At 40.0% G+C, this 27891-nt stretch overlaps 1 pseudogene; it reads left to right on the forward strand.

Annotated features, from left to right (window-relative positions):
- The window catches only part of LOC121464647, a 90768-nt pseudogene that overhangs the window by 45119 nt on the left and 17758 nt on the right, over nucleotides 1-27891 (forward strand).

Raw genomic sequence — 27891 nt, forward strand, 5'->3', positions numbered from 1 at the left:
TGACACCTAGACGGGGAAGCTAAGAACTCATATACTCAGCTTGTAGCATGAACCAGGTACAGGAACTTGAAATGGTGTGTGAATGTATATTCTCAGGGACAAACTCATGACATTTCTTCCAGGATGACATTATTTTCTAAATTTTCCAAAGGATGCCACTAATTGAAAATGATTAATTTCTATAACTTCAAATCTACATTCTTGCTTTTTATTGCATGAACCAAATCGTCATTGAGAAAAACTCTGGAAATAAGCCTTTAAATAACTCAACACCTGGGTTACAGGAATGAATGCTTAGAGGAGAGAAATATTCATGAGTGAAAAATTGTTTAAAGATTTTATTTAACTTTAATCATGTTATTTTAATGTGCCTTGGTTTGGGTAAATGAATATTCATGCTTGCTCTCAGGAAGGTTAGACCCTTGTGTGTTCCTGTGGCAGGCAGGACTACAGGAAGTTCTCAAAACTTGACCTTCATCCTGACAATGAACTTGTCCTAACTGCTTGGCCATGTCTATGCCCTGTATATATGTTAAAGACATTATTTTTTATCATCTTAACATCAGATAATAAGGAAGAACTACTGCAAGAGAAAAATCTCATGTAAATGATATGGTAAAGACGTTAGACCCCACAGTGGTCTTTATTGTCAGAAATTCTTGTTTCTTGTCTTTTTCATCATAAAGAAGGTTCATTATTTACTAAGTCTGATGGTGAACATTTCTCCATTGCAATTTTTTGTTAGTGAGAGATATTAAAGTGTTCTATACATTTAGCAAATCCTTTCAATAAAGTTTATTTTGTGCTCTTTGTATTTGTTCTGTGATTTTTGTACATCTTCTACTGTGCTTTCACTTAGTGATAGGTATTTTTCTGCTGAAATATATAGAATGAGATATCCATCATCTAAGTGAAACATTTGTTTAATGTTAGACAGTGTATAGTCGTTCCTTTTAAGTAATGCTGTCTGTGAAAGGGTGATGAAATTTTTTCCTGGATTTTTTTTCATGTTTTCACAAATTCCCTTGAGATGCCATTTGCTATCTAGTCTAGCTTGTACGTCACTAATTAGTTATGAATACGTCTGAACTCATAATCATCATGGATCAGTCTCTTGACTATAAGTCCAAGGGTACATTTGCTGTTTTGTCTACATATCTTATCAAAATTAATGTTAAAATGCATAATAGGATAGAGTATAAGAAACATTACCTCATATGTGTGTCCACAGCATCATTTTCATCAAACTGGTAGAGATATAAAATGTTGAACAATCAGTAATCAACTGAATATTTCACAGTATAGCTTGATGTCCTGTGGATATGTGTACATTATTTAAAGTTCCATGCATCTTCCTGTCCCCATTAGTTATCCATTTGTCACTTCATCATGAAGTGCTTCCTTCTAAGGGAATTGTCAAGAGATGCCAGGCAATGTATCGTCAATGAGACATATTTGAAAATAGTTTCTGTTATATTTATGTATGATATAATTATGGAATTTTAGCCCTGACAGATATATGAAGAACATAAGGCAAGTTTTTGGGGTGGCCTCTTGGCTTTTTTCATATGGTAATCAAGATTAGGTTACCAGGTTTGCACACCACACACATTTCCCACTAAGTCAGCATCCTGTTAATTGAAACATTCTACCAGAAAATTGTTGCCATTTTGAAGATTGTAAACATGTTTTAATTGAAAGAAAAAGAAAAGACAACTACTTAAATAATAAAGCATATTTTCAAGGCAACTGATAAACTGCTCTCTCTTCTTTTGTTTTTCCCTTTTTTGTAGAATGTGTTATCTTTAGGACTCAACATTTCTTCGTAACATTTTCTCAGAACCCCAATGAATACCATGATATTTCTCAGTACAGAAAGTTTGTTGCTGCTGTCTAATGACTTGAGTTTGTCATAGTATATACCGAGTGCAAAAGTGGAAGTAAAAGTGGAGGCCATCAGAGGGTATCTGATCCCATTTAACTAGAGTTAAAGAGAATTGTGTGCTGTTTTGTGGGTTCTGGGAAACAGTCAGGCCCTGTGGATAAGCAGCCAGTGTTCTTATCTGCTGAGCCATCTCTTCAGCCTAGTGAGCATGTCATTATAACACTGAGGTGTGAATGGGTGATCCTGAGTTCATCTTTGCCTCATCCCTAATGACCCAAATGAAATACAAGATGGGCAGTATCAGAAACCAAGTTAGAAATATGCACAAGGATGTTTTTGAGCCCAAATCTCCATAAAACAATGGAAGAGTACAGAAACTTTCCAGGAGAGAAACTGAAAATATAAGTTTTTAAAAAGTGACAGACTCTTCATGAAATCACAAACCTGAGTTTAGCCCAAAGTTGGTAAATAGTCAGGAATGTGCAGGTGGACTCCTGCTGGAGTTTATGCCCCTTTAAGGAGATAAAGGGAACTTATGGGCATGAAGAATGACTTTTCTGAATGTGATCCTAGTCTGCTTCCCTGATGACTGTAAAACTTTCAATTAGGAGACTTGAATGGTGGTGACTTCAAATGACATGCAGATTTACAAAAAAATTCTGGTACTTAAAAAGAAGTCACTGTAAGGCTTGGACAATCAGGCATTTATAGAGAGAGGACTCTGGAGTATTGAATTGTTAGGGAGGAAACTTTGCCCATTAAAATCCAATCAAATAGGCAGAGGCAATGCTTGGGGTGTACCTGAGCACAGGCTCACTCCTACTGTGCTCTCTGTATCCACTCAACTATAGTGAGAGGCATTTAGTTTATATAAAAGTTCTGGATATTAAGAATAGTGCTGCTATGAACATAGTCGAGCATGTGTCCTTGTGGTATGATTGAGAATACATTAGGTATGTACCCAATAGTGATAATGCTGGATCTTGAGAGTAGATTGATTCCCAATTTTCTGATAAACCACCATATTGATTTCAAGTTGACTGCACAAGTTTGTACTTCCACCAGCAATGAAGAAATGTCCCAATTACTCCTCATCTTCTCAAACAAAAGCTGTCCTCAGTGGCTTTGATCTTAATTACTCAAACAGGTATACGATGGTATCTCACAGTAATTTGATTTGCATTTTTCTTTTTTTTTATTGAGAAAAGGATAAAAAAGTTTCCCCCTCCTCCCAGCCTCCCATTTCCCTCCCCCTCCTCCCACCCTTCTCCCCCTCCCCCTACAACTCTCCCCCTCCCTCTCCGGTCCAAAGAGCAGTCAGGGTTCCCTGCCCTGTGGAAAGTCCAAGGTCCTCCCCCCTCCGTCCATGTCTAGGAAGGTGAACATCCAAACTGGCTAGGCTCCCACAAAACCAGAACATGAAATAGGATCAAAACCCCGTGCCATTGTCCATGGCTTCTCATCATCCCTCATTGTTCGCCATGTTCAGAGACTCCGGTTTTATCCCATGCTTTTTCAGTCACAGACCAGCTGGCCTTGGTGAGCTCCAAATAGATCAGCCCCACTGTCTCAGTGGATGAGTGCACCCCTCGTGGTCCTGACTTCCTTGCTCATCTTCTCCCTCCTTCCGCTCCTCATTGGGACCTTGGGAGCTCAGTCCAGTGCTCCAGTGTGGGTCTCTGTCTCTATCTCCATCCATCACCGGATGAAGGTTCTATGGTGATATGCAAGATATTCGTCAGTATTGCTATAGGATAGGGTCGTTTCAGGTTCCCTATCCTCAGCTGCCCAAGGGCTCCTGGTAGCCACACTCTAGGTTCAAGTCTCTTGCCAGCCCTAAGGTGGCTCCCTTAACTAAGAATTGTGCTTCCGTGCACCCCTATCCAGCCTTCCTTTATCCCAATCATCCTGTTCCCCCAAGTTCCCCCCATCCTCCCCTTCTCACTTTTCTCTCCACATCTCACCTTACCCCCAAACCATCCCACCCCCAAGATCCCACTTTCCTCTCAAAATTGTCTACTTCCCATAGGCAAGAGGATAACTTTATGTTTTTCCTTGGGTTCACCTTCTTATTTAGCTTCTTTAGGTTCACCGATTGTAAACTCCGTGACGCTTATTTATGGCTAGAAACCATTTATGAGTGAGTACATCCATGTTCCTCTTTTTGGGTCTGGGTTACCTCACTCAGGATAGTGTTTTCTATTTCCATCCATTTGCATGCAAAATTCGAGAAGTCATTGTTTTTTACCACAGTGTAGTACTCTAATGTGTATATATTCCACACTTTCTTCATCTATTCTTCTGTTGAAGGACATCTGGGTTGTTTCAAGGATCTGGCTATTACAAATAATACTGCTATGAACATAGTTGAACAAATGCTTTTGTCATATGATCAGGTATCTCTTGGGTTTATTCCCAAGAGTGGTATGGCTGGGTCCAGGGGTAGGTCGATCCCGAATTTCCTGAGAAACCGAAACACTGATTTCCAAATTGGTTGCACAAGATTGCATTCCCACCAGCAATGGATGAGGGTACCCCTTCCTCCACAGCCTCTCCAGCAAAGGCTATCATTGGTGGTTTTGATTTTAGCCATTCTGACAGGTGTAAGATGATATCTCAAAGATGTTTTGATTTGCATTTCCCTGATTGCTAAGGAGGTTGAGCATGACCTTAAGTGTCTTTTAGCCATTTGAACTTCTTCTGTTGAGAATTCTCTGTTCAGTTCCGTGCCCCATTTTTTAATTGGGTTAATTAGCATTTTAAAGTCTAGTTTCTTGAGTTCTTTATATATTTTGGAGATCAGACCTTTGTCTGTTGCGGGGTTGGTGAAGATCTTCTCCCAGTCAGTATGTTGCCTTTTTGTCTTGGTGACAGTGTCCTTTGCTTTACAGAACCTTCTCAGTTTTAGTAGGTCCCATTTATTCAATGTTGCCCTTAATGTCTGTGCTGCTGGGGTTATACATAGGAAGCGATCTCCTGTGCCCATCTGTTGTAGGGTACTTCCCACTTTCTCTTATGTCAGGTTCAATGTGTTCTGACTGATACTGAGGTCTTTAATCCATTTGGACTTGAGTTTTATGCATGGTGATAGACATGGGTCTATTTTCATTTTTCTACAGGTTGACATCCAGTTGTGCCAGCACCATTTGTTAAAGATGCTTTCTTTCTTCCATTGTATACTTTTAGCTCCTTTATCGAAAATGAGGTGTTCATAGGTTTGTGGGTTAATATCTGAATCTTCTATACAATTCCATTTGTCAACTTCTCTGCTTTTATGCAGTACCACACTGTTTTCATCACTGTAGCTCTGTAATAGAGTTTGAAGTCAGGGATGGTAATGCCTCCAGAAGATCCTTTGTTGTATAGGATTGTTTTGTCTACCTGGGTTTTTTGTTTTTCCATATAAAGTTGATTATTGTCCTCTCAAGATCTGTGAAGAATTTTGATGGGACCTTGATGGGGATTGCATTGAATCTATAAATTGCCTTAGGTAGAATTGCCATTTTTACTATGTTGATCCTCCCAATCCAAGAGCAGGGGAGGTCTTTCCATTTTCTGGTATCCTCTTCAATTTCTTTCTTCAATGCCTTAAAGTTCTTTTCAAATAGATCTTTCACTTCCTTGGTTAGAGTTACCCAAGATATTTTGTGCTTTTTGTGGCTATCGTGACAGGTGAAGCTTCTCTGATTTCCCTCTCTGCTTCCATATCCTTTGTGTATAAGAGGGTGACTGATTTTTTGGAGTTGATCTTGTATCCTGCCACATTACTAAAGGTGTTTATCAGCTGTAAAATTTCTTTGGTGGAGTTTTGGGGTTCGCTTATGTACACTATCATATCATCTGCCAATAACGAAAGTTTAACTTCTTCCTTTCCAATTTGCATTCCCTTATCCCCTTATGTTGTCTTATTGCTATTGCTAGAACTTCAAGTACTATATTGAAGAGGTATGGCAAGAGTGGACAGTCTTGTCGTGTTCCTGAGTTTAGTGGGATGGCTTTGAGTTTCTCTTCGTTTAATTTGATGTTAGCTGTCTGCTTGCTGTATATTGCTTTTATTATATTTAGGTATGCCCCTTGTATCCCTAATCTCTCCAATACTTTTATCATAAAGGGATGTTGGATTTTGTCAAATGCTTTTTCAGCATCTAATGAAATGATCATATGGGGTTTTTTTTTCAGTTTATTTATATGATGATGGATTACATTGATAGATTTTCGTATGTTGAACCAGCCCTGCATCTCTGGGATGAAGCCTACTAGATCATAATGGATAATTTTTCAGATGTGTTCTGAGATACGGTTTGCCAGTATTTTGTTGAGGATTTTTGCATCGATATTCATGAGTGAGATTGGCCTGTAATTCTCTTTTTTGGTTGAGTCTTTATGTGGTTTTGGTATCAGAGTGACTGTAGCTTCATAAACGGAATTTGGCAATGACTCTTCTGTTTCTATATTGTGAAATACATTAAGGAGTATAGGTATTAGGTCTTCTTGGAAGTTCTGGTAGAATTCCGCATTGAAACCATCTGGTCCTGGGCTTTTTTTGGTAGGGAGGTTTTTGATAAAAGCTTCTAATTCTTCGCGACTAACAGGTCTATTTAGGTCATTCACCAGGTCCTGGTTTAACTTTGGTATATGGTATTTATCTAAAAAAGTGTCCATTTCTTTTACATTTTCCAGTTTTGTGGCATACAGGCTTTTGTAGTAAGATCTAACGATTCTCTGAATTTCCTCTGTGTCTGTGGTTTTGTCCCCCTTTTCATTTCTGATGCTATTAATTTGCATATTCTCTCTCTGCTGTTTGATTTGTTTGGATAGGGGTTTATCAATCTTGTTGATTTTCTCCATGAACCAGCTTTTTGTTTCATTGATTCTTTGGATTGTTTTCTGTGTTTCTATTTTGTTGATTTCAGCCCTCAGTTTGATTATTTCCAGTCTTCTACTACTCCTAGGTGAGTCTGCTTCTTTTTTTTTTCTAGAGCTTTCCTGTGTGCTGTTAAGTCTCCAATGTGTGCTTTTTCTGTTTTCTTTAAGTGGGCACTTAGTGCTATGAACTTTCCTCTCAGGACTGCTTTCATAGTGTCCCATAAGTTTGAGTAGGTTGTTTCTTTATTTTCATTGAATTCAAGGAAGACTTTAATTTCTTTCTTTATTTCTTCCTTGATCCAGGTGTGGTTCAGTAGTTGACTGTTCAGTTTCCATGAGTTTGTAGGCTTTCTGGGGGTAGCATTGTTGTTGAATTCTAACTTTAATCCTTGGTGATCTGATAAGACACAGGAGTTTACGAATATTTTTTTTTAACTGTGGAAGTTTGCTTTGTTACCCAGTATGTGGTCAATTTTCGAGAAGGTTCTATTAGCTGCAGAGAAGAAGGTATATTCTTTCCTATTTGGGTGGAATGTGCTATAGATGTCTGTTAAGTCCATTTGCTTCATTACCTCCATTAATTCTCTAATTTCTCTGTTTGGTTTCTGTCTGATTGACCTGTCCATTGGTGAGAGAGGAGTGTTGAAGTCTCCTACTATTAGTGATGGCAGCCTTGAGTTTTAGTAATGTTTCTTTTACGTATATGGGCGCTTTTATATTAGGGGCATAGATATTCAGGATTGAGACTTTGTCCTGATGAATTGTTACTGTTATGAGTATAAAATGTCCCTCTCTATCTCTTCTGATTGATTTGAGTTTGAAGTCAACTTTGTTAGAAATTGGTATGGCCACACCTGCTTTTTCTTAGGTCCATTTGCTTGATAAGCCTTTCCCCAGCCCTTTACTCTGAGTGGGTGCCTGTCTTTGTGCTTAAGGTGTGTTTCTTGTAAACAGCAGAATGTTGGATCCTGTTTTCTTATCCAATCTCTTAGCCTGTGCCTTTTTATAGGTGAGTTGAGTCCATTGACATTAAGTGATATTAATGAGCAGTGGTTGTTAATTCCGGTCACTTTTTTAGTAGTAAAGTTTGTGTGTTTCCTTTCTTTGAGTTGCGCTGGTGAAGGGTCTCTAGTTGTTTGAGTTATTTTGGTTATTGTTGGATTCTTTGGTTTGTGATTTTCCTTCTATTACTTTCTCTAAGGCTGGATTTGTGGCTACGTATTGTTTAAATTTGTTTTTATCCTCGAAATTTTTGTTTTCTCCATTTATAGTGAACGAAAGCTTGGCTGGGTATAGTAGTCTGGGCTTGCATCCATGGTCTCTTAGTTTTTGCAGTACCTTCTGGCTTTCATTGTTTCCATAGAGAAATCAGGTGTAAGTCTGATAGGTTTACCTTTATAAGTAACTTGGCCTTTTTCCTTTGCAGCTCTTATTATTCTTTCTTTATTCTGTATGTTTTGTGTTTTGATTATTATATGGTGAAGAGATGTTTTTTTTTATTTTTTTTATTGCGAAAAGAAGAAAAAAAACATAAACAAAAAACAAGTTTCCACCTCCTCCCATCCTCCCATTTCCCCTCCCCTCCTCCCACAATTCTCCCCCTCCTCCCACCCTTCTCCCCCTCCTCCCACCCTTCTCCCCCTCCCCCCACTCCTCTCCCCCTCCCTCTCCAGTCCACAGAGCAGTCCTGGTTCCCTGCCCTGTGTTAAGTCCTAGGTCCTCCCCCCTCCGTCCATATCTAGGAAGGTGAACATCCAAACTGGCTAGGCTCACACAAAGCCAGCACATTAAGTAGGATCAAAACCCCCTGCCATTGTCCTTGGTGTCTCATCAGCCCTCATTGTTCGCCATGTTCAGAGAGTCCGGTTTTATCCCATGCTTTTTCGGTCACAGTCCAGCTGGCCTTGGTGAGCTCCCTGTAGATCAGCTCCACTGTCTCAGTGGGTGGATGCACGCCTCGTGGTCCCGAATTCTTTGCTCATGTTCTCCCTCCTTCTGCTCCTCCTTGGGACCTTGGGAGCTCAGTCCAGTGCTCCTGTGTGGGTCTCTGTCTCTATCTCTATCCATCACCAGATGAAGATTCTATGATGATATGCAAGATATTCGTCAGTATTGCTCTAGGATAGGGTCATTTCAGGTTCCCAATCCTCAGCTGCCCAAGGAACTAACTGGGAACCTCATCTTGGGCACTAGGGAGCCCCTCTAGGGTCAAGTCTCTTGCCCACCCTAAACTGACTCCCTTAACTAAGAATTGTGGTTCCGTGCTCCCCTATCCACCTTTCCTTTATCCCAATTCTCATGTTTCCCAGGTCCCCCCTCCTTCCCTTCTACCTTTTCTCTCCCCATCTTCCCTTACCCCCATCCCACCCCCCCCAAGATCCCATTTTCTCCCCAGAAATTTGGTCTACTTCCCTTAGCCAAGAGGACAACTATATGTTTTTCCTTGGGTTCACCTTCTTCCTTAGCTTCTTTAGGCTCACCTATTGTAGACTCCGTGGTCCTTATTTATGGCTAGAAACCAATTATGAGTGAGTACATGCCATATTCATCTTTTTGGGTCTGGGACACCTCACTCAGGATAGTGTTTTCTATTTCCATCCATTTGCATGCAAAATTCGAGAAGTCATTGTTTTTTACCGCAGCGTAGTACTCTAGCGTGTATATATTCCATACTTTCTTCATCCATTCTTCCATTGAAGGGCATCTAGGTTGTTTCCAGGTTCTGGCTATTACAAATAATACTGCTATGAACATAGTTGAACAAATGCTTTTGCCATTTGATAGAGCATCTCTTGGGTATATTCCCAAGAGTGGTATTGCTGGGTCCAGGGGTAAGTTGATCCCGAATTTCCTGAGAAACCGAAACACTGACTTCCACAGTGGTTGCACAAGATTGCATTCCCACCAGCAATGGATGAGGGTACCCCTTCCTCCACAGCCTCTCCAGCAAAGGTTATCCTTGGTGTTTTTGACTTTAGCCATTCTGACAGGTGTAAGATGATATCTCAAAGTTGTTTTGATTTGCATTTCCCTGATTGCTAAGGAAGTTGAGCATGACCTTAAGTGTCTTTTGGCCATTTGAACTTCTTCTGTTGAGAATTCTCTGTTCAGTTCAGTGCCCCATTTTTTAATTGGGTTAATTAGCATTTTAAAGTCTAGTTTCTTGAGTTCTCTATATATTTTGGAGATCAGACCTTTGTCTGTTGCGGGGTTGGTGAAGATCTTCTCCCAGTCAGTAGGTTGCCTTTGTGTCTTAGTGACCATGTCCTTTGCTTTACAGAAGCTTCTCATTTTAAGTAGGTCCCATTTATTCAATGTTGCCCTTAATGTCTGTGCTTCTGGGGTTATACATTGGAAGCGATCTCCTGTGCCCATCTGTTGTAGGGTATTTCCCACTTTCTCTTCTATCAGGTTCAGTGTGTTCGGACTGATATTGAGGTCTTTAATCCATTTGGACTTGAGTTTTGTGCACGGTGAGAGATATGGGTCTATTTTCATTCTTCTACAGGTTGACATCCAGTTGTGCCAGCACCATTTGTTGAAGATGCTTTCTTTCTTCCATTGTATACTTTTAGCTCCTTTATCGAAAATGAGGTGTTCATAGGTTTGTGGGACAAAATCCCGGTCTTCTATACGATTCCATTGGTCGACTTCTCTGTTTTTATGTCAGTACCACACTGTTTTCATCACTGTAGCTCTGTAATAGAGTTTGAAGTCAGGGATGGTAATGCCTCCAGAAGATCCTTTATTGTATGGGATTGTTTTGGCTATCCTGGGTTTTTTGTTTTTCCATATAAAGTTGATTATTTTCTTCTCCAGATCTGTGAAGAATTTTGATGGGATCTTGATGGGGATTGCATTGAATCTATAAATTGCCTTTGGTAGAATTGCCATTTTTACTATGTTGATCCTCCCAATCCAAGAGCAAGGGAGGTCCATCCATTTTTTGGTATCCTCTTCAATTTCTTTCTTCAATGCCTTAAAGTTCTTGTCAAATAGATCTTTCACTTCCTTGGTTAGATTTACCCCAAGATATTTTATGCTGTTTGTGGCTATCGTGAATGGTGAAGCTTCTCTGATTTCCCTCTCTGCTTCCTTATCCTTTGTGTATAAGAGGGCGACTGATTTTTTGGAGTTGATCTTGTATCCTGCCACATTACTAAAGCTGTTTATCAGCTGTATAAGTTCTTTGGTGGAGTTTTGGGGTTCGCTTATGTACACTATCATATCATCTGCAAATAATGAAGGTTTCACTTCTTCCTTTCCAATTCGAATCCCCTTGATTCCATTATGTTGTCTTATTGCTATTGTTAGAACTTCAAGCACTATATTGAAGAGGTATGGCAAGAGTGGACAGCCTTGCCGTGTTTCTGAGTTAAGTGGGATGGCTTTGAGTTTCTCTCCGTTTAATTTGATGTTAGCTGTCGGCTTGCTGTATATAGCTTTTATTATATTTAGGTATGACCCTTGTATCCCTAATCTCTCCAAGACTTTTAACATAAATGGATGTTGAATTTTGTCAAATGCTTTTTCAGCATCTAATGAAATGATCATATGGTTTTTTTCTTTAAGTTTATTTATATGCTGGATTACATTGATAGATTTTCGTATGTTGAACCAGCCCTGCATCTGAGGAACGAAACCTACTTGATCATAATGGATAATTTTTCGGATGTGTTCTTGGATTCGATTTGCCAGTATTTTGTTGAGGATTTTTGCGTCGATATTCATGAGTGAGATTGGCCTGTAGTTTTCTTTCCTGGTTGAGTCTTTGAGTGGTTTTGGTATCAGAGTAATTGTGGCTTCATAAAAGGAATTTGGTAATGACCCTTCTGTTTCTATATTGTGAAATACATTAAGGAGTATAGGTATTAGGTCTTCTTGGAAGTTCTGGTAGAATTCTGCATTGAAACCATCTGGTCCTGGGCTTTTTTTGGTAGGGAGGTTTTTGATAAAAGCTTCTAATTCTTCGCGACTTACAGGTCTGTTTAGATTGTTCACCTGGTCCTGGTTTAGTTTTGGTAAATGGTATTTATCTAAAAAAGCGTCCATTTCTTTTACATTTTCCAGTTTTGTGGCATACAGGCTTTTGTAGTAAGATCTAATGACTCTCTGAATTTCCTCTGTGTCTGTGGTTTTGTCCCCCTTTTCATTTCTGATCTTATTAATTTGCGTGTTCTCTCTCTTTCGTTTGATTAGTTTGGATAGGGGTTTATCAATCTTGTTGATTTTCTCCAGGAACCAGCTTTTTGTTTCATTGATTCTTTGGATTGTTTTCTGTGTTTCTATTTTGTTGATTTCAGCCCTCAATTTGATTATTTCCAGTCTTCTACTCCTCCTAGGTGAGTCTGCTTCTTTTTTTTCTAGAGCTTTCAAGTGGGCTGTTAAGTCTCCAATATGTGCTTTCTCTGTTTTCTTTAGGTGGGCACTTAGTGCTATGAACTTTCCTCTCAGGACTGCTTTCATAGTGTCCCATAAGTTCGAGTATGTTGTTTCTTTATTTTCATTGAATTCAAGGAAGACTTTAATTTCTTTCTTTATTTCTTCCTTAATCCAGGTATGGTTCAGTAGTTGACTATTCAGTTTCCTTGAGTTTGTAGGCTTTCTGGGGGTAGCATTGTTGTTGAATTCTAACTTTAATCCATGGTGATCTGATAAGACACAGGTGGTTACTAATATTTTTTTGTAACTGTGTAAGTTCGCTTTGTTACCAAGTATGTGGTCAATTTTCGAGAAGGTTCCATGAGCTGCAGAGAAGAAGGTATATTCTTTCCTCTTTGGGTGGAATAATCTATAGATGTCTGTTAAGTCCATTTGCTTCATTACCTCCATTAATTTGAAGAGATGTTTTTATTTGGTCCAGTCTGCTCGGTGTTCTGTATGCTTCTTGAACCTTCAAAGGAATATCCTTCTTTAGGTTGGGAAAGTTTTCTTCTATAATTTTATTAAATATATTTTCTGAACCGTTGAGCTGTACTTCTTGTCCTTCTTCTATCCCAATTATTCTTAGGTTTGGTCTTTTTATTGTGTCCCAGATTTCCTGAATGTTTTGTGATGAGAATTTGTTGGCTTTGCTGTTTTCTTTGATCAGTGTGTTTATTTTCTCTATGGTATCTTCAGTGTTTGAAATTCTTTCTTCTATCTCTTGTAATCTGTTGGTAGTACTTGTCTCTGTATTTCCTGTTCGTTTACCCTGATTTTCCATCTCCATCCTTCCCTCGGTTTGTGTTTTCTTCATTACTTCCATTTCATTCTTCATGTCTTGAACCACTTCCCTTACCTGTTTGATTGCTTTTTCTTGTTTCTCTTGTTTTTTTTTTGGGGGGGGGTGTATCTTTGAGCAATTTATTCATTTCCTCTACCTTTTTGTTTGTGATCTCTAATTGTTTATGCCAGTTTTTTACCTCCTGTTTAAGGTCTTCTATTATTTTCATATAATTCACTTTTGAGTCGATTTCTTCTAATTCTTCTAGAGTAGGGTGTACAATTCTTCTTATTTCGGGATCTCTGGATTCTGGTGATGTCATGTTGCCTTTCAGGTTGTTGGAGGAATTCTTGCATTGGCGCATTCCCATCTCTTCCTTCAAATGGAGCCAGGAGAGGCCTGGTGTCTTGGTCCAGTCTTTGCTGTGACTGACTCTCTGGTTGTAACTCTTCAGTGTAGAAGCAGGAACCGTCCAGTCCAGATGGAACTTCTCAGCACCAAAACATAGACGCCTGGTAGTCCAATGACCCGCGGACTAAAGGGAGAACTTGGGGGGCAGGGCGGGGGACGAGTAGAACACAGGACACCCTGCTGCAAAAGCTGAAGGTGCGTGTGCTCTCTTTCGGGGGGGGGGGGGGGGGGCGGGGGGGGAGGATCCTTGAGGCCTGCCCAGTAGGCAGGCACTCACCTCTCTGGGTGGGTAGCCTTAGTGTAGGAGCAGAAAATTGTTCCTGAGCAAAGGACCTATCAGAAAATGCATGCTTGTGTGTGTGTGTGCGGGGGTCGTGTGTAAGAAAGACAGCCCTGCAGAAGGAGCTGGGGGAGGGGAGCCTGTGCTCTCTTCCGGGACAGTCCGCACCTGGAAAGCACACACTCACCCCTCCAGATGGAACTCCTCAGTACCTAAACAGGGCCGCCTGGTAGCCCGATGATACAGGGACAAAAGGCGATTTGCATTTTTCTAATGACTAAGTATATTGAGCAATTTCTCAAAGTCTTTGCCAATTGAGAGTCTTCACTTGGGAATTCTCTGTGAATATCTGTTTTTTATTTTTAATTGAATTATTAGGTATTTTATGCTAGTTTTTTGAGTTATATATTTGATTTTTAGTTTTTAAATTTTTCATAATTTTAATTTTTATTATAAAATTTATATATTTATTTAATTTTAAGTGTGTGTTTATGAATTTATGGTTGTCCCAAACCTCACTTGGTAGTCTAGATTGTCCTAGGACATAAGAGAGGTCTTCACACATTGTCTCCAGTGTGTATGCATAAGACATGCTCACAACACACCTGGATAACATGGTTTTTTAATTGACTTAATAAGGATGAGTGTCTGAGCCTGGTTAGTTTAGGAAGCCAGGGCACAGACTCTGGTCCTAATTCTAGTCACAAAATGGCTCCCATCAAACACAATACTTCTTCCTTAACGTCTACTGTTTTCAACTATTAAAAAGAAAGTTTTTCTTTTTCATTGACTCTTTTATAACTAATCAAGAGACTAGCACATAGTTATGAATTTATTCAAAAGATATAAAACCCAGGCTTACAGATATCAATGCTTTTATAATGTAGTTAACTATAATGCTCTTTTTACTCATCCCATCTTTCTTATGCCTGACTAAATAAAGCTGGAACAATCTAAGTCAAACATGGTGGCACAGACATGTAGTCATGGTAGTAAGAAAGTGGAGGCAGGAACTTGAGGATTTTTAAGTTATCTGAAATGAGAATGGTGAATAGAGTGTGGAGGGAGGCCCAGAGTTCCAAGAAAGACTGTGATTGGCTGAGATCAATGTTCAGAGTGTTCGCTGCAGGTCCAGAACTTTAGAGTCATTAATTACACCAGCAAGTGTCTGATGAGGTATTAGCACCAAGGGTTTCCTAATTTTGATGATGCTTCCTACCCAAAGAAGCCTATGTCACTGTGCGGTCAGATCAATTTGTTCTTTAATAACTGGAGTTTTCATTTAACTAGGAGAATTGGACTCAGGCAGGGATGAGCTAACTAATGGAGTATCCAATGGAACATGTTCAGCCCTGGATCTATATATACACAACCAACAGAAATGGCCTCAACAGGTTTTACAATGTATTTGTACACATTTAGTCATACATGCTTAACAAAGAGAAAATTGGAAGGAAATAATTTATCAACCGGTGAAAAGAGAACAAAGAAGAATTAAATTGATATAATACATTTTAAGTAAAATGTATAAAAATAAATTTTAAATACAAAACCATCTGTAAAGACAGCTTACCAGCTAAGAGCACTATCTGCTGTTAAAGAGGAAAAGGAAAGGGGTACACTCATCCATTGCTGGTGGGAATGCAAACTTGTGCAACCACTCTGGAAAGCAGTGTGGTGGTTTCTCAGGAAATTCGGGATCAACCTACCCCTGGACCCAGCAATACCACTCTTGGGAATATACCCAAGAGAGGCCCTATCATACAACAAAAGTATATGCTCAACTATGTTCATGGCAGCATTGTTTGTAATAGCCAGAACCTGGAAACAACCTAGATGCCCTTCAACGGAAGAATGGATGAAGAAAGTATGGAATATATACATATTAGAGTATTACTCAGCAGTAAAAAACAAGGACTTCTTGAATTTTGCATACAAATGGATGGAATTAGAAAACACTATCCTGAGTGAGGTTAGCCAGACCCCAAAATAGGAACATGGGATGTACTCACCCATATTTGGTTTCTAGCCATAAATAAAGGACATTGAGCTTATAATTCGCAATACTAGAGAAGCTAAATAAGAAGGTGAATCCAAAGACAAACATATAGGCATCCTCCTGAATATTAACCTTCATCAGGTGATGAAAGGAGACAGAGACAGAGACCCACATTGGAGCACTGGACAGAAATCTCAAGGTCCAAATCAGGAACAGAAGGAGAGGCAGCACGAGCAAGGAACTCAGGACCGCGAGGGGTGCACCCACACACTGAGACGATGGGGATGTTGTATGGGGAACTCACCAAGGCTAGCTGGCCTGGGTCTGAAAAAGCATGGGATAAAACCAGACTTGCTGAACATAGCGGACAATGAGGACTACTGAGATCTCAAGAACAATGGCAATGGGTTTTTGATCCTACTGCATGTACTGGCTTTGTGGGAGCCTAGGCAGTTTGGATGCTCACCTTACTAGACCTGGATGGAGGTGGACGGTCCTTGGACTTCCCACAGGTCAGGGAACCCTGATTGCTCTTCGAGCAGATGAGGGACGGGGACTTGATTGGGGGAGGGGGAATGGGAGGCAGTGGCGGGGAGGAGGCAGAAATCCTTAATAAATAAATAAATTTAAAAAAATGGTAACCAGAAAAAAAATTAATAAAAAGGAAAAGGATCCATTGCAAGAAACAATGGTAGCTAACCATTTCCTGTAACTCCAGTCCCAAGGGATCTGATGGCCTTTTATGGCCTCTTTGGTACTGTGCACAGAAAATGGCTGGCACAAACCCACATACCAAAAACATAATGAAGCCCTGAGACAGTTAGTGGGCAGGTCTGTATAAACTGAACTGGTTCTGCAAGGAAGCAACTATGACTTTAGAATCTAGCTAGCCCTCTCAGAGGAAAAGGCACCCTTATTCTAACATTTGAGGAGCTCAGCAAGTCTGTTCATTTAATAACAGCATTCACAGTGTGGATTGGGGACTTTTCCTTGATTTTCCCCTGTTTTTGTGTTATTTCCCTTTCGTGTGTGTTAGGATTGTGCCAATGGTACATCTTTGAAATATTGTACTGCTTCTCTTCAGTGCAGATCATAATGTATGATCTAAAAGATAGATTTGCTCTTTCACTGTCTATCCCAGCTTGCTCAGGTATCAGCAACCTGATGCTCTCCTACACTCATGGCCATCCCAGCCCTCCAAGAAAAAAAACAACATGCTGCTGCTCGCTCGATACATTAAAAACCTACACTCTTCATTTAACTCTAAACATTTTTTTTTCATTCTAGTACTAGGGACCTATTTCTTCACCTGTATAGTTGTCTTCTTATTAAGTGTTATATACCTTACAGGTATAGATAAAATATAGCTGCAGAATAGCTGTCTCTTTGCTTCTTCCACAATATGGATCTCAGTACAGACCACAAATAGTAATAACCTGATAGATCTAATATTTTTGCCTCTTAAGAATGATTCTTATGAGCTTCAAGAGATTGATTTAGATCCAGCATCATTGCCAGAACTAAAAGTAAACTCAACTAAGTATTATTTGTTTGTAATTTGTTTTCCGACCTGCCTAATTCTTTTGTACAGGAGAGGAACTTTCCCTGTCTCCCTGGCCTGGTTTGCCTTTTTCTAATCTGCCAAAACTGTGCAATTAAAATTTCAAGTGTGTTCCTAAGAGATAAAGTTTCATCTTTGAGATTCCTTAACTTCATATTCTTGCATTAACATGTATTTATTCCACCAGATTTATAAACATTTAAGGAGTTAGAGATTGCTAGGCAGCTTCCTTGCCACAGCTGTGCACCTTGCCCTCCAGCTCTCTCTTCAGCTCTCACCCAAGGAATCCCTATTGTGTTCTCCTGACACAGACTGCTCAAGGCTGCCTGCAGGCCTCACAGAGTCTGATGCAGCCTGCTCTTCCCTGGTTTCCATGGGTTTCCACTATGTTCCAGCCTTCAAATCAAGATGTACAACTCCCCTTATCAGCAGGAACCAACTATGAGAGAACCTCACGTCTTATGTCACCTTTTACTGTATTAAACTCTATGCCCCAGAGACCAGACTGCCTTTAAAAATATTCTATCACTAATGTCTATATTCTGCCCATGAGATTGTAATGTATATGTTATCGAACACTCTCCCTATGTATTTCTGACAACTGATCTCCTTTCATAATCTTGCTGTGAATGTTTTGAGACAGTTGGTAATGCCCTGTGTTAAAAGAGCTGCAGGCTGCATTTCTGCCACCCAGCTTCTGGCTGCCTGGCTAGCTTATGCCCCAAAATAACAACACACAAACTGTATTCATATAAACACTGCTTGGCCCATTTCTATTAATGTGTTTAGCACCACAAGGTTTGGCTTACCAGGAAGATTCTAGCCTAGTCTTGGGCTGGATCTTCATCGCGTCTGCCCCGGAGAGGAGCGGTATGGCATCCTAGCTCACTTCCTCTTCCTCCCAGTATTCTGTTCTGTTTACTCCACCCACCTATGTTCTAACCTATCAGGCCAAGCAGTTTCTTTATTAACCAAGGACCTTCCTCCATCACTTCTTCTTTTTCTGTTTAAACAAAAAAAAAGGAAGGCTTTAACTTTAACATAGCAAAACTACATATAACAAAACAGTTTTCAACTAAGAATTACAGTTACAATATTTATATCTATTTTATCTTTTATCATAACAAAGGAAAACAACTATAACTATCTATCTAATCTTCAACTCCATCAAAGACTCCAGAAGGATATAATATTACCTAAGTAAATGATAAGTAAGCAACTTACAAAACTCTAGAAATCACAGAGACATCTCACTGCCTGGATAGTCACCCAAAGTTCCTCTGTACTGTTGGGGAATCCATCTTTGGCCTACAGGCCCACAGTTTCAAGCAGACATTTCCATGAAGCAGGAAATTTCAAAGGCAGTTCAGTCACTATCTGCTGTGTCCTGCAGAATGTCTTTCAGACTCTTTCATGAATCAGGAACCCCGAAAGATCATCTCACCTTTAGGCAAGTTCAGTACTCCTCTCTCTGTGGGTTCTCTGTTTCCAGTTTATGCAATAGTCCAGGCAAGAGCAGTTTGTTGCCCAAATGGCTATCGAACTCCATAAGGTGCCTCTTTGATGCCCATCTTCCTTCTGAAGTAGATTGGTGCTGCCAGGATTAGGCGTGTCTCATTGTCATGAAAAGTCCTAAGTTATTAAAACATTTAAAATGCTATATTCCATAGTCTTTGAAAGATATGAAGAATGCCTACCTAACAGAAATATATCTATGCACATCTAGAAAATCTAACTAACATAACTACAAGCTTGATTATTATTAATGATTATCCTTTAACAACCTATATACATTACACTTTTACATGAACTACACAATCATAATGCCTTAATCAATATCAGAAATATATATATACATATATATATGTATATATTGACCTTAAAATCCATACCAATGCAAATTATTCATATCTATATCATACCTGCTTTAAATGTAAAAGAACATTTATAAACAATATTTGAGAACATGGGCACAGTTTCTCCTCTCCAAACTGCTTCCTGCTGTATGGGGGTGCTGTTAATCAGGTCTTTCATGGTGTAACCTGTGTGCTAGGTTCCTTTCAGTCGGCAGTTGAGCAAAGTAATTTTTTGAGGGTGTTCACAGCAACCTTTCAGGAGGGCATGGTTCATCATACCATATTGGGAAATAGCAATCCACAGGGTCTCATTTTCGGTGGAAACAAAAGAAGAATCTCTTTTCCAAAGTATCATATCCTTAGGTCCAAATTCTGAAGTCAAGGTATTTTCAAATATCTGTCTTGGTTTAGTTCAGCAGCATTTATAAACAAATATCTTTTAGTAGCTGTTGCTCTTTCCTCAGCATTCAAACAATTGAAAGAGAGCATAATAGCATACAGTATCAATATTCTTTGTGTATTTTCCATCTTTGTGCTCTTTATTTTAACCTCAATTTTGCTTATTATTACTTTTATTTTTTGAGACAAGTTCTCTGTATATCTTTGTCCTGAAATAACTCTGTAGACCAGGCTGTCCTTGATTAATGGGTACACAATTGGGGGGCCTCTCTTGAGCAAATGAATATTTAAGGAAGGGTTTTTTGTAGTTTTGTTTTGTAAATAAGTATTGTAGAATACTCCTATTATTATGACAATGTGTTGATGTCATTATTAGTAACAAAGTATAGGAAGGAAAACCAAACTGAGGACTCTGGGAAGAGCAAGGGCAGAGTCAGAGAACTCACAAACCAAATGCAGACATATAAGGAGATGAATGTGTTATGCTAATAAATGTACCACCACATGGCAGAGCATAGATAAGAAATATGGGTTAATTTTAAATGTTAGAGTTACCTAGTAATAAGCCTAAACTTTCTGCCAAGCATTTATAATTAATATTAAGTCTCCATGTCAGTCTTTTGGAAAATGTCAGAACAGGAAATCTCTGCCTACAAATGTGTATAGTCATGATTGACACAACTGGGTCATCCCAAGGTTTCAGACACAGGCCATTGACTGTAGCAGTGGTTTCATGTCACAGATCTAAATCAGCTCACATTACACAAGTTCACACTGTTGTGGGATGATAATGCTTCTGTCTTCTTTGAATATGTATTCATTTCATTGGTTAAGAATATGCCAGAATCAGCCTATAGTTATGCAGAATAAGGCTTGGCAGGAGTGTGCAAAGGAGATACAGTGATCAGCAATTAGACTTTGATATGACAGCAGATGCCCAAGTTAATGCAGCTGCCAAGAAGGCCTGGCATAGACTTTGATCTTCTAGAGAACAGGCTGAGGAGTTGTCTAGTATGACAGGGACCAGATAAATTATTTCAAAACTTTGTCTCCAGACTGACACAGACATCTAATAGGTTGATTGGAACTACAGAAGAAGGGCAATCGATAGTTAAAGAGCTAGCATATGAGAATCCTAATGCCATGTGTAACGTGGCTCTAAAACCTTTTAGAAAGCAAGGTGTCATTGTCTACAAATGGCAGCCCAATATGCCACAGTCAGCCAACAAATGGCACCTAAATGTGGGTCTGACAAGTGAACCCCAAAATACACATAAGTGTCATCATGTGTACAAGGGAGCATGTGAGGCCTCCCAGAAGAAAATTGCACCACAGGTGGAAAGGTAAGTAATGAGTGCTCAGAAATAAGTAGTAGATATAAAAATGAAAGAATAAAGCTGGGCATAAAATTGAGAGTAAAAATGCTAATATTTCCAGCCGGGCGGTGGTGGCGCACGCCTATAATCCCAGCACTCGGGAGGCAGAGTCAGGCGGATCTCTGTGAGTTCGAGGCCAGCCTGGTCTACAGAGTGAGTTCCAGGACAGGCTCCAAAACCACAGAGAAACCCTGTCTCGAAAAACAAAAAAACAAAAAAAAAAAAAATGCTAATATTTCTAAATAGGGCACAAGGAAAAAGTACTCAAGTGTCTGTACAGTTGTTAAGATGGATTTTAATAGCCAGAGTAGCTGAAGTGAAGCAGAGATAAAGGAAGAAATTTTTAGAGTTTTTAAATATTGTAGTTTTCCTACAGCACTGGTAGTGTATCCGCTGCCATCTTCAGACAGCTCCAAGAGTTGGAGAGACCAAAATAAGTTTTGCCTTCACCCTTGCAACCAGCAGTGCTGTGGTCACCAAGCCACAGCCTCTCCCACTTCTGTGTGAGTGAAAAGAATGAAGGGGGTATGGTGTTTGCTCTAGAATTGGCCTAGGTTACTGCTGAGATTATGGTAGTCCAAGCATACATGCTGTGGCCAGCTGAGTGTGACCCATGCTGTGCCTTTGTGCTGGGAAAAGCAACAGGAAAGTTTAAAGGGCTATACCTCCCACAGTCAGCACCCACAGCCTGTCAGTGGAAATACCTATAGGCTAATTGACCCATTAGACAAGGAGCCTATAATGGATAAATCTATGGCTTTTAAAAGAGGAGAGGATTCAGAATTCTTCTTATTGTGTAATTACAAGGTTAAAATAATAAAGCAAGTATAGTAAAAATCGGTATGACTGTACCCACTTAAGCTTAAGAATGTGGCAGTCTCAAAGCCTCTGTAATGCTGGACACCTGAGAACCTGAGCTAAATTTGCCAGCTGGTCATAGTCTGTAATGGGACATAGTCTGTAGCTATCATGGAATCTTCGGGCAGGAGAAAAATGTATCAACTTAGTTGTCATTTGGTGCTTGGGTTGCTCTCATGGCTGTCAGAAGTGCCTGTGACTCCTGGTGTCAGCCTGAAGCCACAGAACAAACGTCATCTTTTTTTTTTTAACATTTATTTATTTATTTATTTATTTATTATGTATGCAATATTCTGTCTGTGTGTATGCCTGCAGGCCAGAAGAGGGCACCAGCCCTCATTACAGGTGGTTGTGAGCCACCATGTGGTTGCTAGGAATTGAACTCAGGACCTTTGGAAGAGCAGGCAATGCTCTTAACCTCTGAGCCATCTTTCCAGGCCCGTCATCTTTGGTTTCCTAAAATCTAAACTCATTAGTATTCTGTGTACCCTTCTATCTTTTGAACAGGAGAATTATTCTACTCCACATTGTGTAATGGACTGTGCTATCTAGCCACATCATGCCCAGGAGGATGAAGGCAGTGTGGTTGTGGATTGCAGGAAGACAGCTGTGTCATCTATCTGATAGAGGCATAAGTGATATTGAAATTGATATGTCTGCAGATCTGTAAAAGTCTGGGTCTGTGGTGGAAGGCTGAGCCATGGTATCCTGTGCTGTGTCTTTAAGCACACTGTAAGGCTCAGGGAGGGGCTCTTGTCACTCAAGCCTCACTAGCCAATCAAGACCTCCAGGCCGACCTGTCAGTCAGAAATCAGGCAGGGCACTTCCTGGTGCCATGCTGCTGGATTGATTTTAAAGCTGAGCAGGAGCCAGTGGATTGTATTCTGTGCTCTGAGTGCTACTGCAGCGAGCTCTGAGGAGAACATGGGTGAGCCTGGAAGCCAGGACATGGTGAGTAAGGGGTTGCTGTTCCAAGAGTGGAGGAGAGGATGGTGAGCCATAGGAGACAGTGTGGCACGCTCTCCTTGAGCGAGTGTAGGAACCCACTGCTACCATCAGTGTTCTCTGAGGTACTATATGGTCCGTGCAACTCCCCAGTTCCAGGTCTTGGCCTCTGAATGACTTCCCTCTGTGGGCTGCATCTGTGAAAAGCATTTCCAGTGGGGAATTGTGTGTAGAAACATCTTTGTGGTCCACATCAACGTGGTTTTCATATGAATGATAGGCAGGATCCCAAACTTGGAGATTACTAGTTTTTCTATTATCTTTCAGAATCTTTGCCCTTTGCATTTAACATTTAGTAGAAAGATCCCTTTGGAGTTAATTATGTGGAGTCTATAAATGGCATTCTTGAGTTCCTTCCCACTATACCACTTACCGGTGGTGCAGAAGAGTAGAAATTTGATATAAAGGATCACCAATGCTTAGGAGATATTAGCTGAGGAAGCCTGCCTCTAAATTACCCAAAGATAGCAAAGTAGTGTGCTAACTAGGCCTGTTAGAGATTAAGATGTTAGCATACAAAATTGTTTACAAGGATTTTTAAACATTTCGCTCTAGACCATGACAGAGAGACATCAATGATTTATAAACAGCCACTACTCCTGTCCCAAATCAATGAAGAAACCTCTAACGTGCTGCTCAATGTCATTATGGGATCACAATGAGTATCAGGGTATGCTGTGACTTAAAGGTCCGGTTCTTTTTAGAGAAAATTATAGTTCTGTGAGATGTATATGCTGTGAAAAGTGACAGTCATTTGAAAAGGAAAATGCTGTTGTGTTGAGAGCTGGCCATATCAAGGATGTCTTTCCATTTAGGGTCCAACTCATGGAGAAGGAACTTAGCTCCTTCTCAAAACCAGGGATACTCTTGACAGAGCCAGGAACAGCCTAGTGAGTGTCTAGGCCTTGGGGTTTTGCCTAAGGTCCTGAGTTATGGAGAATAAAATAGAACTCCTTCATTGAAACCGGGAATATGTTTGCGTGAGATGGTAAGGATCTGGAACCAGTGCCTTTCTGGAGAGGTTCTTCAGATCCTGAGAATCCAACTCTTCCCACCACAGTGAGCTATGGTCCCAAGGCCACTTTGGGCATAGTCCATAATATTCTTGAGATCGCCGTTGTTTCCCTTGTGTTTCAAATTTTTTGTCGGGAGGGCAGGGTTTTTCTGTGGCTTTGGAGTCTGTCCTGGAACCTGCACTTAGAGACAATGCTGGCCTTGGAATTCCTTGATCCACCTGCCTCCGCCTACCAGAGTGCAGGGATTAAAGGCGTGCTCCACCACCACCCTGCTTTTGCGTTCTGTTGCTTGATTAACCTTATTCTGAGTTTGTCCCATTGTGTGGTAATTTCTGCTGATTTCTTAGAAGTCTGCTAGTTCCTCCCATTTCCCTTTAAAAGTGGTGTACAATAAGTTATTCATCTTAAGAAGCTTACTTGGAATAAGACATAGCTTATACAAGACTCTCTATCCCAGCTTTTATCATACCCTTGTTCCATTTTTCCTGCCTTTGTCTCCTTCTGGCACTGCACGTAGGGCCCTGTCAGTAAAGTATGACCTGCTGCTCAGGTCACTTACATACTTTTGACATAATTGTTGCAATATCCTTGCTGTGTAAGTTTCCCCATTCCCTAACTGGCAAGACTTGCAGTTTCCCATGGCTATTTTGTTTCTTCAAAGTGTAAGCTAGAGTCTTCACCTAAAAGAAACTCAAGGATGGTAGTGTATGTGGAATGCATTGTTTATTCTAGATTCTCTCCTCTTTGAGCATTTGCCAGAGATGGATGCATGCTATCATTGTGCAGATTTTTCTTTATTAATCTCTTAAGTGTGTACAGTGTTTTCTCACTGGAAAGGTATAATGTAGAATAGCTGCACTTCCAGTATTGTAGAATATTGGTGAGATAAGGTCTCTTGTGTTTTTATATGAGACCTCGATTTCATTCTGTGGCATTCCAGGTCAATGATCTTGCTGTCTTGATTTAAATTTTTTTTTGTTGAGACGAGGTTTCTCTGTAGCTTTGGTGCCTGTTAAAGAACTAGCTTTTGTAGATCAGACTGACCTTGAAATCCAAGAGATCTGCCTTCTGCCTCCCAAGTGCTGGGATTAAAGGTGTGTGCCACTACCACCCAGTAATGATTCAAAATTCTTAAATGACTGTGTGGCCTCAGACTTTTAAAATTATCCACTTGAGTCATGGATTCAACTATTCATTACACTCACAGGAGAAGGATCTGCATGTGGAACATGGTTTCTGCTTCAGAGCTGAGTAGAAAGAATAGTTTACTGAGTACACTGCAGAGGAAATGGGAGGAAATCAGCTGCTGGAGTCACCAGTCTGAGAAAGGACCTGATTGTGGCCTTGTGATAGTTTCAATGTTATTGGCTTCTATAATATCATAGGGATTGGTGCTATTACAAAGTGTGGCTTTGTTGGAATCTGTGTGGTCTTGTTGAAAGAAGTGTGGCACTGGGGATGGGCTTTGAGAATTCCTATGTTCTGGACACTGCCAAGCATTTCAGTCAACTTCCTGTGTCCTGCATATCAAGATTTAACCAGCGGTAAAATTGTCCTGAACAACATATTCTCCCCACCATAAAGACAATGGACTGAACTTCTGGAAGTCTAAATGAACCACCCTGATTAAATGTTTTTGATAATGGTTATGGTGCTCAATGTATCTCATCACATCCATAAATTTCATAACCAACACAGGTGGTTTCAGTAATTTTTTTTTTTTTTTTTTTTGGTTTTTAGAGACAGGGATTCTCAGTAGCTTTGGAGCCTCTCATGTTACTAGCTCTTCTGGACCAGGTTGGCCTTGAACTCACAAAGATCCACCTCCCTCTGCCTTCCCAGTGCTGGGATTGAAGGCTTGTGCCATCACTGCCCAGCTCAGTAATATTTTTTTTAAATATTTTTATGGTTTATCTAACTTTATTTTATGTGCACTGGTATGAAGTGTCAGATCCCCTGGAACTGATCTTCAGACAGTTGTGAGCTGCCATGTGGGTGCTGGGAATTGAACCCAGGTCCTCTGGAAGAGCAATCGGTGCTCTTAACCACTGAGCCATCTCTTCAGCCCCCCTCAGTAATATTTTTTAATATTCCTGGATGTAATAACTCATGTCATGTGAATGAAGACAGTCCTGATTTGTGAGTTTATAATTGAAAGGTTAGCTTGAGCTAGTGAATATTGAATTTCAAATTAGGTAACTGTCCTGTGCAGACATGTTCAATCCTGCTTTATCTAGTTAATACAGCTCTAAGGACTGAGAAACAAGCCATTGACTGTAACTCTGTATGTCAGGTTCCAGATCTCAGCAGCAAACATGAGCATGTGAGCAATATCATTCTGTCTTTTATCAGGGGCACGCCATCTAAAAGGGAATGGCTTACTCCTTTTCAAAGTCAATATACCTGAGGTTTATCTTACTGATTTTTCAAAAATGATTTATTATGATTTATTTAACTTTATGAGTATTGGTGTGAAGTTGTCAGATCCCCTGGAACAGGAGTTACAGACAGTTGTGTGTTGCCAAGTGGGTGCTGGGAATTGAAGCTTTGTCCTCTGGAAGAGCAGTCAGTACTCTTAACCACTGAGCCACCTCTCCAGCTCCTATCTTACTGATTATAAAATACATTATTTTCATCTTTTTAAAAAGCCCATTATTTGTATTCTCTTTCAAATTTCATTTCTTTAAATGCATTACTGTTCTAATGACTATTGTATTCTCTTCCCCACTTTTTTTAAACATTATATTCCTGTTTATCCTGAGTGTTATTGGGTTTTTTTTCTCTTTATATCAGTGTGTTTCCTAGCTCAGGCTTTCGCCACATTGTTTACCTGAGGATTGCTTTGAACACAGATAATTCTGCCTCTGTTACCCAGTGCTGGGAAAACACTCTTGCAATTTTTTCCAGGCTAGGCTTTGACTGGACATTGTGAAGGGAAAATAGACCAGTTAATGAGAGTCCTCTAATCCATCTGACTTTTCCTGGGGACTCATAATTGAAGAGAGATATGTGAAAGAATTGAGTCCATTTACCCACTCTGTAGCTTTTGAAGGTAGAGTGCAGAAAGGGAAGGGAAGGAAGCAACATCAGAGACTTACTGCTTTCGTAGCTGTTAAAATTTATTTGAGTCCACAGGAGTATACAGTCAATGCACAGACCAATAGGCAGATCCACGGGAAGTGTATATGTACTCATACACATGGAACAACCTAGTTTGCAGAGCTGTGGGAACATTTGTTTTTGGAAATGTCACCATCATATCTGTAAACCTTGTTAAGCCAAGATTCTTCCCTTTGAAATGGGCCTCATTCGAACACCACAGTAGAGCAACCTCTGCTTGATCAGTGGACTGACCCTGCTCCATTTCCTCACACAATGAGGCCTTGAAGCAATGGCTTCACTTTTTCTTCTATCATTCATATTACATAGAGCCAATCCCACAAAATTACCTGCTAACAGACCACACAGAAATTTCTCTTGAAGACAGGCACTGAGAAGAAAGGCAGCATGCCCCACCTTTGCTAACAAAAACTCTGGGTCTTCCCAGAGGTGTGTATCACAGCAGAGATTAGGTTAGAACCATGGGTGAATCAAGGATTCAGGGATTTTTAATAATTTTATCTAAGGGCTTGGAATGTCAGATACTTCCCTTTGAATGCTGAGTCTTTCCAAGGTCAGGTCACCTGTTCTGGAGTACTACTTTGTCAGGTTTTACCTGCCACTTTTTGTGATCTTGATATGCATATTATTATTGTCCTTGCCTACGGATTTTTCCAACCATGTCTGTAAAAACTAGAATTCTCATGGAGATCTGCCCTTGCTCTTACTCTTCTTCTTCACCTCTACTACTTTTCCTTACTCTCCTTTCTTCTCCTCATTCTTTCTCTCCTCCATGCCTTCTTTCCTTCATTTGTCCTCTAGCATGAAAAATAAAGAAGATGCAGAGGTAATATACTTGAGTTAAATATTTTACCCTGAGATCCTTGCTTGCCATAGATATCCAGTTCTGAAACCTGAAGGGTACTTGGGCTGGTACTCAAGGCTTCCAATAAAAATTAATACTATAGAGTTTTATAATCAGTTTTAGATGATTGATGAATGGCATGACTAGCCATTTTGGGGGGTCCACAGACAAAAGCAATGGAAATATCTGGATAAAGTACTGACTTTATCA

The sequence above is a fragment of the Microtus oregoni genome, unplaced genomic scaffold (assembly GCF_018167655.1).
Source record: "Microtus oregoni isolate MIOR12 unplaced genomic scaffold, Mior012 000029F_ref0000214, whole genome shotgun sequence".
In the NCBI taxonomy this organism is placed as follows: Eukaryota; Metazoa; Chordata; class Mammalia; order Rodentia; family Cricetidae; genus Microtus; species Microtus oregoni.